General features: G+C 33.4%; 1 long non-coding RNA gene across 1 annotated transcript in view; it reads right to left on the bottom strand.

Annotated features, from left to right (window-relative positions):
• The window catches only part of LOC129525653 (uncharacterized), a 97,578-nt gene extending 92,084 nt beyond the window's left edge, over positions 1-5,494 (bottom strand). The window contains exons 1-2 of the long non-coding RNA XR_008670082.2: positions 5,359-5,494; positions 2,670-2,857 (exon numbers count right to left, since the gene is read on the bottom strand). This is a non-coding gene — a long non-coding RNA (uncharacterized lncRNA). The remainder of the gene's footprint in view (positions 1-2,669; positions 2,858-5,358) is intronic.
• Between the last annotated feature and the right edge of the window lie 7,143 nt (positions 5,495-12,637).

Genomic DNA, 12,637 nt, shown 5'->3' with positions numbered 1-12,637 from the left:
CAAGGGTAAAGGAAACAGCAAATCATGTGCTGACTCTCAAACTTCTCTTTCAGATTATACACAGCACTCCCTTCCACAACTTTCAGCAAAACCAAGTTGCATTTGTACTCTTCAGTTCTATAAGGCTGAGCTACAATTCTGCACGAGTGTGGTGTAACTTGAAGAGGCAATGTTTAGTGAATTGTATTGCAATTTACCTCAGGGAGAAAGACATGTAATAAGCTAATAATAATTGCTCTCAGAGAGGTGTATACAGCGTTCTCTGGGAAGCCACCCACAGTGAAGATTGTCAAATCACCTACTATCAGTGTCAGAAAGAACATTAAAGGTCATCTAATGCAATAATGTATTCAACGCAATCAATAGATGCCTGTTGGTGGAGATTAAAAGAAGTGTTAAAGGCAAAAAGTATGCAGTGATGTCATGTAATTATTTTCTCTAGATAAGATAATGTTTTTTGAACATGAGAAATGATATGTCAAAGAATAATTTATTCCAGATTCTTTTTGTAATTCTATAAACATAATGTGTAGATTGTATACTATGGCGTTTTTTTAATCCCAAAGCATCTTCTTGGACCAATGCTGACATCTGAAATTACCTTTAGAAAAGCACTAATGGTAATTTTACAATTGTGCCAACAACTAAAACTCATGCAAATGAATATTTAAGGAATAATTAGTGCCTCATGCATGCTGCATTTTTATATGTACACTCTTAAAGCACATAGTGAAATCTGAGAATGAATTTTCATTATTATTCTCTTGCATACAAATATTACCTTCATTCTCTTTATATAATAAGACAAGCTATGCTCTTTGCATAACATGTTACTCATTTTAATCGACTCATATTAATTTAGTGAATATTTCTGTTCAATTGCTTTTTACTCATGTAATATTACAAATTTATGAGCGAAGTGAAGCTATTTCTTTTTTTGTAATATTTGCTTTTTACGTAGAAAAATTCAAGTAGAGCACAAGCTTGATATGGTAATAAGAGCCCTAGTGAGGTATATTTCAATTAAGTTTTCCTATGGAATTATTGCAATTAAACTAAACATTATGACCTTCCAGTGTTAAAAAATATGGAATATAAACAGAAAGTGCAATATGTTAGATAATAGTCTTTTTATGGATTCTTCCCTTAGAATGTTTTCCAGGGAATAAATTGGAATGTTTCTCAAAGCCCTGTGGTAGAAAATATCTACCATTTTGTTGTTTATGCTTATTCCTTGTAATAACATAGGTTTTATTTTGTTCATCTTTGAGATCTCATTAGATTAATCATTAAATGTATTTTTGATGATTGAATAATTATTTCAATGATTATATAGAAAAAATAATTCAAATTCTAAGATATGTAGGACACATTTTCCCAAATTGTATACAATCTTACTTAAATTTTCAAGCTGATTAATGAATTTGAGGAAGGGAAAATATGTGCATTTATCAATCACCTAGATTGTGCCACTATGCTTTTTCATCTATTAATATATTGCACCTTCAAAATATACTGTTAATATGCTGCTTTTTGCATGGAAAAAAATTGGGTCATAGTTTGGTACACTGTTTTAGGTCATATACTTAGCAAATGGTGAAGCTGGAATTAGAACCCATGTGTCTCTGACTTCAAACTCTTTACATTTATACCATATCATTATAGCCATGTATTTTTACTCCACACTTATGTAAGTGGATAATGTATAAAATAAACACAGATTCCAATGATTATCTTAAATTAATTTTAAGATATTTAAAATTTGAAGATATCTTAGTAATATCTTAACATTTAAAGAGCTAAAAAGGAAATTGCTATAGTCATGATAGCAATATAAGCTATTAATATTCAAGGGTAATATGTATTTTTTCCATCTCTTAAAATCAAAACATATGACACTGAAAAAATGTATGTACTTCTTTGGGCTAATGTGCTTGCATTTTAAACTTGAACTGTGAATTTATAATTTTGTTAGAAGGCAAAAAGAAAAAGAAAAATATATCAAGTTGTATTTCTCATCAAGAATTCAAATGCAATACATTAAAATATAAACTCATTGCCAATTTTTTTCTCACCCTTGCTTCACTTTTACCTCCTGATCGTCTACACAGAACAAATATTTATTATATACTTGAACCATGATACAGCCAAGAATGTTACCACTGTTTTTTTACACCATCTTCTTACTTAAGCCCATCATTCACTGATGGAATTCCATTGACTATAGGAAAAAATCCAGCTGTAGCATACAAAATTGGTAATGACCTTACTTTTGATTATTTCTCCAGCAAATTTTTGCCCTCTCCCATTGGCACTTTATACTTTAATAAGATTAAAATACCTGGATTTTTCTGAGCAGTTTATCTCTATTCCAGACTAAATGTAGAGCAGATATCTAATATAATCCTGGGGTTGACTTCTTTCTTTTTCTATCTGTATTATCAAGTGAGTAGTAGCTCAATTACTACTTCCTATTTAAAGCATTCCTTGATTTTTAAAGCAGAATTAGAACTCTCCTTATCCTTAGCTCTTTTGATAGGCATTAATGCTACCTTTCAATATTCCCAGGTCTTCTCCTTCTGGGTCATAGTAAGCTTGCACTTTAGTAAACTACATTGCATTATGTATGACCATACTATTATTGTTAGACAATGTGACCCTAGACTTACCTAAGCAGATTTTAAGAGCCAATTATATGCTATTTTTCCCTTTTTAGCGAGCCACTCACTCCGGCATACTAGTTGATACTTCCTTGTATTTGAGATTGACGGTTATTTATCTTTTCTTTTTTCTCAGCAGCTTAAAGATGTTATTCATTTATCTTGTGACTTTTATTGTGTCTTAAAGGCTAAGTGCTCTAAACAAAAATTAAAATTATACAGCATGTATTTAAAATTGAATAGGCAAATAAATAACTGTATGTTGTATACGAGAGACACATCTATAGCATAAAACAATTGGTAAGATAATATAAAAATATTCAAGTTTTAGCTTAAAAGAAAGCTGATATGATTATATTATCAAATAAAGTGAATGTTTAAGTCCAAATCATTATAAAAGAATATAATGAACACTTGAAAATTATGATCTTAATTCACCAAAAGAAAAATATGATTCTAAATTTGAATATGCAATTTTATTTATCTATAAAATATGACACATATTTTATATATTTAATTTATTTATACATAAATATTATATATGTAACAGAAATTGATAGAACTACTAAAGAATAGACACATTCAAAATTAAAGTTGAATGTTTTAACATAGTGTTTCTCAAGCACACTAAAACATGAAGGATATAAAATATTTGAGTAATAAAATTAACACACTGTACCCAATTAACATATATAAAACACTGAGCACAATATTTGCAGAATATACATTATATATTTTAAGCATATATGTAACATATACAAAAATGACTCTGATAGATCATAAAACAAGCCTCAACAAATATAAAGAATTGAAATCATTTATAATATTTTTACCACAATAAAACAAGATGTGAATCTATGAAAAAAATGAACAATAGAAAACCTCTGTAAGTTTGAGAATTATTTCTAAATGACCCATGAATCAAAAAAGATACAATAGTTGATATGCTACTACATCAATTCAATGAAAATAAAAGTAAAAGAAAAATTAATGCATGATACAATCAAATTATAGAGCAAAAAATTGATTTTACCAGGTAAATACAATGAATACCCCTTGATAATACTTTTCAAGAAAGAAAAGAAAGACACAGTAAATCATTATCAAAAATGAAACAGAAAATAGCACCACCACAGATCCAATTTAGATATTACAAAGATAAATTTATAATGAAAAATTTGTTAATAAAGTTCAGATTTTCAATGGTAGAGATAAATTTCTAGAAAAATGAAAGTCACCAAAACTGACACAGGAAGAAATTTAAAAATTTGAAAAATTATGTAATTAATTATTAAATAAGAAGGATCTGTAATATGTAATTATAAACTTTTCCATAAAGAAAATTTTTAGGCTCAAGCGGCTTGAGGAAAATTCTCACAAATGTTCGGGAAACAAAACTGATCATCTATAAATATTTCCTCACAACAGAAAAAGAAAGATATTCTCTAATCAGTTATATAAAGCTAGCATAACATTGAATAGCAAAACTTGGCGTGTATATCAAAATACAATTACAGGCTAATTTTACTTAAAAATATTGACATGTAAGGATTTACTTCTCCAAAAATGATTATTTGCAGGCTGACTTCCTAGAAGAACCAAGGAAACTGCTATTGTCAGATGGTTCAGATAGAAATTCTAAGTTACAAAAGTGGTGGTTCAGGACACAAGTTGTGCAACTATGTATAGCTGCAGCCACAGGATTTGAATCCCAGCACGCAGACAATTCCACATATTTGATAAGATGGGTGAGTGCTTCTCCAATAATGAAAAATAAGATGGCAGAAATGGACTCACAAACAAGGTTTTGACATACTATACAGGTATACACTTAAGGTTTGGACCCAGCTGTAATATTACCCATGGGAAAGGACTGATGTTCTCCCATTCAATCAGGACTAAATTAAGATAGTGAAGGAGGCCAAGATTCTTCATGGCAAACATCTGTGACCAAAAAAAAAAAAAAAAAAAAAAAAAAAAAAAACCTTGGCTACCAGCCATCATTATGCAGCTTAACAGTGTCAGAATTATGAAGACTGTTGCACTTGAGAAGAGCTGGTTACCCAGTTCTACTTGTGACCTGTAAACAGTCACAAATTTGACAGATACCAGGAATTACATAATTCCTTCTGATCCTCTTTCTTCAAATTTCTTAAAAATAAGTTATCTTTCTATTCACCATGGGTTGAGCCTTAGTTCTATGGCTCGAAGACAACCAATTAACACCTAACATTGCATAATATTTTTAATATACATTGTGTTCACATGTAATTTACAACATTTGTAACCTTAGTATTTCATTTAACAGTTTATCACCAATATTTTACATATCATTTTAACAGAAAAATATATCTTACCTTCGATTTTTCAAAATAATTTTATTTTAGGGGGGCCTAAAACATATGTGCTGAAAATAAAGCTATCTCTAATTTGAAATATTTAAGTACAATTACAGATTTAAAATAAGAAGTTATTGTGACATTTTTATTTACTAAATGTTCAAGTCCTTTTGATTAAGAAATTAATCTGAAACTCTTTGAGTCTTGATTAGGAAATTGATGCTTCTTCTCCATAGGCAGATTATACGTTATGTAGGTTTTGCCAGTTGGATGCTTTGCCTATAATGTCAAATCTAAAGCAGGTATCACAAAAGCAAGGAAGTTTAACGTTTATTCTAGTGGAGAAATCTAGTACATACGGTCAAGTAGTGATGGTGGCAGTAAAACTGAGAGTCTGGACACAAAAACAAAACTGTCCAATGGATGTGAGACCGGCACAGATATTCTTACTAGCACTGACATTCTTCTGGGGTGATAGGCCTGTGTTCTTGGCTGTCCGAGGTCATTCTCCCCCCAATCCAAGTTCTAAGTTCTGTTATTATGCAGTTACGTTTTGTTGAATCTGTGAGATGTCCAATAATAAATCTTTCATATCCTGAAGTTGATCAGTTTTAGTTTCTGTTTTCAAAACCGAGAACACTGACTGGTAAAGAATTGAAACACTAAAATTAGATCCATTACTGTCAAGTCAACCTCAGACTGACAGAATAAATGAACCATCTTTAACTTGAAATCATTATTCTTAGGCAACTCAATGTCTTATTTCCTTTCAAAAAAGAGAAGATCATCTCTAGAATCACTTAAATCTGTGTTTTTAAAAATATTTAAATGACACAATGGAAGTAGGAAAATAAATTTGTTATACTATAAAAGATGAGCTTTATTCTTCCTTCATATCTCCTAAGTTACTAATAACTATGATTATATTTGGAGTTTCCAAAACAACCATTTTAACTGTACTAATGATCAAACTGTATATCTACTTATTAATTTTTACACATCTATAATTAACCATTTTTTTCTACGAGGTAAGAGTCCCATGTTTTTTTAATTTTGTGATTATGTTTGTAGTTCTTTATTTGTGGCCTATAGAGTTTTAAGGTCATTGCTAGTATTTCATTGGTTTTTGAGGTTTAGAATATTATCTCACTTCTCTGTGTTTATCACAGTAAAATTATGTGGATGCTTTTAATCTAATTCATTAGAAATTTGTCTACTTAGATCGGTAATAATCACCTCATATCCCATGAATCAAATACACCCACTCTTAAGACTTTAGTTGTTAAAATTCTTCTATGTATCTCACAGAGTATCCCTATACATGTGATACACACATGCTATTTTACACAATTGGAATCATATAATTCCTTGTATTTATTAATCTGGTTTTTTGGCTCAACAATGTCTCATGGATTTTTATAATTTCAGTACATATAAATCTGTTACCAAAACTTTAAGGACTGCATAGTTTTCAGTTGAAGCATGGATGATAATATTTTCGCCCATCCTGTGCTGACTTTGTTTTATGTCAAATTTATCAATATTTTATTAATATCAATATCAAATATTTCAGTTTATCAATACCAATACTTCAATGATAAAATCATAGTGTATATTTTTATTTTTCTACATATTAACACCTAAGTTTACTTAGCATTTGGAATCCTGTTACACAGAATAATATTTTGTTTTGTATTACTAACTTACCTTTCAATAGGGGTTTTTAAATGTTTAAAATTTCACCACAAATGAATGAAAGTTTTTCTTTAATAGGAGCTGATACGTGGAAGCTATGGCCTGAGGACAAGTTGTTGCTGCCATGTGGTGCAGGGTAACCAATGTTTTGAAGAAATGCTGTCATCTCTCTGGCTTGAGAAACCAGATAACAGGGTGGCTATAGAGGCTAACTGCTAAAACTCAAATATATGAAGAAAATATAGATAGGACTATATTAAGATAACTACAGCAGAAAGGATAGGAGAAAGCATAAATTGCTTACATAGTTGCAAAATGCCTACATTTTTCATAATGCAATCTAAAATTAACTCTATGTTGATTATAAAAATTTTAAGATATATATATTGTAATCTCCAAAGCAGGCTTTACAAGAATAATGTGAAAAATATGTAAAAAGTCAGTAGATTAAATATAATAAAATACTAAAAGTCAGTTAACCAAACTGTGCTGCACAGTGGGGAAAGTATAACGAGTTAAATATATACAATAATAACCATAAATAACAAATCTTATTTATATATGTAGGAGTAATGGGTGATAAACTCATATAAAAATAATTCTAAATCCTGCTATTTTCATAAATCAGTGAACACTGACATGTTTTTGTTTTTTGCTTTTCACTTATTTATATAAATTCAGGTATACAAGTGCAATTGTGTTACATGGATATATTGTGCAGTGGTGAAGTCTCGGCTTTTAGTGTACCTGTCACCCAAATAGTGTACATTGTGCTAAACAGGTGGTAATTTGTTCCTTATTCCTCTCCCATCCTTCCACCTTATGGAGTCTCCAATGCCTATTATTTCATTTTGCATATCCATGTGTATTCACTGTTTAGCTCCCACTCATAAGTGAGAACATGTGGCTTTTGAGTTTTTGTTCGAGTCATTTTACTTAAGATAATGCCCTCCAGTCACATCCATGTTGCTGTAGAATACATGATTTTATTTTATTTTTATGTCTGAGTAGTATTCTATGGTACATTTATACCACTTTTAACAATCTAGTCATTCATGGATGGGTCCCTGGGTTGATTCCATTTTTTTTTTTTTTTTGAAATAGTTTCACTCTGTCACCCAGGCTGGAGTGCAGTGGTGTGATCTCGGCTCACTGCAACCTTTATCTCCCGGGTTCAAGTGATTTTCCTGCCTCAGCCTCCCCTGTAGCTGGGATTACAGGTGTGCACTATTCACAACTTTTTTTTTTTTTTTTTTTAGAAGAGACTGAGTTTCACCATGTTGGCCAGGCTGGTCTCAAATTCCTGACCTCAGGTGATCCGTCTGCTTTGGCATCCCAAAGTGCTGGGATTACAGGCGTGAGCCATTGCACCAGTCCTAATTCTGTGACTTTTTAAATTGTGAATAATACTGCAATATACATAGAAATGCAGTTATCTTTTTGATATAATGATTTTTGTTCCTTTGTAGAAAACCAGTAATAAAATTGCTGGATTGAAAGGTAGTTCTATTCTTACTTCTATGAGAAATTTCCGTACTGTTTTCCACATCCTCACCAACATCTGGTTTTTGACATTAATGATAGCCATTGTGATTGATGTGAGATGGAATCTCATTGTGGTTTTGATTTGCATTTCTCTGATGATCAGTGTTGTTGAGCATTTTTCATATTTGTTGGTTGCTTGTATATCTTCTTTTGAGAAGTGTCTGTTCATGTCTTTTGCTCACTTTTTATGAGGTTTTGGGGGGACCTTTTCATTTTTATTGAGTTGTTTGAGTTTCTTGTAGATTGTGGGTGTTAGCTCTGTGTCAGATGTATTGTTTATAAATATTTTCTTCCATTCTGTAGGTTGTCTGATTACTCTGTTGATTATTTTGCTGTGCTAAAACTCTTTAGTTTAATTAAGTCCCATTTGTCTACTTTTGTTTTTGTTGCATTTTCTCTTGAGGACTTAGTCATACATTAATTGTCTAGGCCAATGTCAAGAAGATTTTTTCCTAGGTTTTCTTCTGGGATTTTTACAGTTTTAGGTCCTACATTTAAATCTTTATCTTAACTTAAGGTTTGCATATGCTGAGAGAGAGGGATCCAGTTTCTTTCTTCCATAGATGACTTTCCAATTTTCCCAGCACCATTTAATAAATAGGGTGTCCTTTCCTCAGAGTTTATTTTTGTTAGCTTTGTCAAAGATCAATTGGTTGTAGTTACATGGCTTTATTTCCGGGTTCTCTATTCTGTTCCATTGGTTTATATGTCTAGTTTTATACCAATACCATGCTGTTTTGTTTAATATAGCCTTGTAGTATAGTTTAGTGTAGCATAGTCTGGTAATGTAATAGTGATACCTCCAGTTTTATTCCTTTTGCATAGGATTGCTTTGGCTATGTTAGATTTATTTTGGTTCTACATTAATTTTAGAAATTTTTTTCCTAATTCTGTGGGGAATGACATTGATAATTTCATAGAAATTATGTTGAATCTGTAGATTGCTTTGAGCAGTAGATCATTACAATAATATTGATTCTTCCAATCAATGCACATAGGGTGCTTTTTCATTTATTTGCGTCATCTATAATTTATTTCATCAATGTTTTATAGTTCTCTTTGTGGAGAATTTTATACCTTTGTGGCTACCTGTATTCATAGGTATTTTATTTTTCATAGCTGTTGTAAATAGGATTGCGTTCTTGATTTATTCTCAGCTTGTAAATAGTGTATAAAAATGCTGCTGATTTTTGTAAAATGATTTTGTATTCTTAAATTTTACTGACATAAATTATCAAATTTAGGAGCCTTTTGGAGGAATCTTTAGGGTTTTATAGATGTAAGATAATATCATCAGCAAACAGAGATATTTTAACTTTCTCCTTTCCAATCTGGATGCATTTTATTTTTGTTCTTGCCTGACTGCTTTAGGCAGGACTTCCAGCACTGTATTAAATAAGACTGGTGAAAGTGGGCATCTTTGTCTCGTTCCAGTATGTAGGGGGAATTATTTCAACTTTTCCTTGCTGAGTATGATGTTGGCTATGGGTTTGACATATATAGCTTTTATTATTTGGGGGTATGTTTTTTGTATGCCTAATTTGTTAAGAGTTTCTATCATGAAGGGATGATTGAATTTTTTCAAATGCTTTTTCTGACATATGTTGAGACAGCTCAGAGAAATAAGATTCAGAGAGTTAAAAAAATAAAACATATGTCACCATGATGTAAGGAGTGGTAAGGAAAATTACTTTTCATATTTTTTTCATTCTCTTTGCGGATACATATGTTTAATTCTATACCAATATCTATTTCTATATATCCTTTCAAAAATTAAAATAGTGAATAAATGTAACACAAAACATCATGAGTAATAATTACACACTTAAATATTAAGTAGCATTTAGAATGCTGACCAACTGCTGAGCATTTTGCTGAGCATGCATTCAAAAAATAGGAAAAATAATTGCTGAGTCATGCATTCAAAAATAGGAAGAATACTAGCAATCAACAGAAATATGAGCAAAGATTTAAAAATATTTCATAAAAGAAAATATTCAAGTAGGCAATAAATGCATGCAAACATTCACAATTTCCTTTTCTTCAAAGATATTCAATTAAGATGACATTATAATATCACATTATACAGAGAATGAAGCAAGATAGCTGAATGGAAGCCTCCACCAATTGTCCCTTGATAAGGACACCAATTTAACAACTATCTACACACACACACACACACACACACACAAATCTTCTTAAGAAGAAAAAAATCAGGTGAGCACTTAGAGTACCTGATTTTAACTTCCTACACTGAAAGAGGCATTGAAGAGGATAGGAAAGAGTCTTGAATAACCAATGCCATCTCTTCGCCATCCCCCAGCAGCAGCCCTGTGGCACAGAGAGAGAATCTGAGCACTTCGGAGACAGTAAGCACAGCAATTGTGAGACATTGCATTGAACTCAGTGCTCACCTGTCACAATGACAAACAAAACAAGGCTTAACTCACCTGTCAACCCATACCCCAATGAAGGGAGTATTTAAATCAGCCCTAACTAGAAGGGAATCACCCATGCCAGCTGTTAGAACTTGAATTCCGGCAAGCCTTTTCACCCACGGGCTAAAGTGTTCTGGTGCTCTAAATAAACTTGAAAGACAGTCTGTGACATAAGGACTGCAGTTCCTAGGTGAGTGCTAGGGTTTGCTGGGCTCAGAGCCAGTGGAATTAAGACCATGTGACCTTCTGAGATACCAGCTGGGGCAGCCAAGGGAGTGCTTGCACACCCTTCCCACAACCCCAGGGTGAACAGCTTGCAGCCCCAGAAGAGACTCCTGACTTCTGCTTGAAGACAGGAGAAGGAAGAATAAAGAAGACTTTGTCTTGCATCTTGGATATCAGCACAGTCACAGTAGGATAGGGCAGTAGTCAGAGTCACGAGGTCCCCTTGGCAGGCCCTGGAAAATATTTCTAGACACACCTGAGATAGAAGAGAACCTGCTTCCATGAAGGGAAGGACTCATTCCTGGCAGGACATATCACCTGCTGGGTAAACAGCATTTGGGACCTAAATAATCAGCAGTAATACCTAGGTAGTATGCTGTGGGCCTTGGTTGAGACTCAGCACATTCCCAGATGTGGTGGCTATGGGGAGAAACTCTTTCTACTTGAGAAGGGTGAAGGAAAATTTAAAGTGGACTTTGTCCTATACCTTAGGTACCAGCAGCTCAGCCACAAGGGGTAGAGTACCAAGCAGGCTCTTGGGGTCTCCAATTCCAGGCATTGGCTCTTGGACAGCATTTCCAGACCTGACCTAGGCCAGAGGGGAGCCCACTGCCCTGAAGGGTAAGTCCCAGGCCAGGCAGCACTCACCACAAGCTGACTGAAGAGCCCTTGGGCCTTAAGGTAACACTGGCAATAGTCCAGCAGTGCTTCCTGTGGGTCTGTGGAGGTGGTGAAAACAAGGTGAGGCTCCTGCGTGATGGAAAGTGGGGGGAAGACAGTTTGAAGGCCAGCACAACCACAGTACAACAGAACACCAGGTAGACTTCTAAGGTTTTTTACTACAATTCCTGGGCTCCTGGACAGCACCTCTGGACCCACCTGAGATCCAAGGAAACTTGCTGCACTGAAGGAAAGGGCACAAGACTGGTTAGTTTCACCACTTGCTCATGTAGAGCCCCAGGGTCTTGAGCAAACATAGGTAGCCAGGTAGTGGTTACAGTGAGCCTTAGGAAAGACTCAGTGCTGTGCTAGCTTCAGGTCTGATCCAGCACAATCCCAGTGGTAGTAGCCACAGGGGTGCCTATGGCTCTAGGTGGCTCAGAACAAAGAGAGAGACTCCATTTGTTAGGGATAAAGTAAAGTAAGAGAACAAGAACCTCTGCCTGATAATCCAGACAATTCTTCTGTAACTTATCCAGGACACCCAAGGTGGCATTTCTATGAGTCTGCACAAACCACAGTGTTACTGTGCTTGGTGTGGCCCCTAATGTAAATACGGCTTAGATCACAACACCTAAGTCTTTTTGAATACCTGGAAAGCCTTCCCAAGAAGGACAAGTACAAACAAGCCCAGACTACAAAGACTACATTAAAGACTTAACTCTTCAATATGCAGACACAGACGAACATCCAAAGGGATCGTGAACATACAGGAAAACATGACTTCACCAAATTAACTAAATGAGATACCAGGGACCAATACTTGAGAAACAGAGATATGTAAACTTTCAGACAGAGAATTCAAAATAGCTTTTTGGAGGAAACTAAAAAAAAGTCAAAATAACATAAAAGAATTCAGAATTCTTTCAGACAAATTTATAAGGAGATTGAAATAATTTCAAAAAGTTATGCAGAAATTATGAAGTTGAAAAATGCAATTGTCAGAATTAAGCAGAAGAAAGAATTAGTGAGCTTGAACAAAGTCTATTTAAAAAGGCACAGTCAGAGGAGAAGA

Source organism: Gorilla gorilla, chromosome 10, assembly GCF_029281585.2.
Source record: "Gorilla gorilla gorilla isolate KB3781 chromosome 10, NHGRI_mGorGor1-v2.1_pri, whole genome shotgun sequence".
In the NCBI taxonomy this organism is placed as follows: Eukaryota; Metazoa; Chordata; class Mammalia; order Primates; family Hominidae; genus Gorilla; species Gorilla gorilla.
This window is presented reverse-complemented; position numbering and strand designations above follow the sequence as displayed.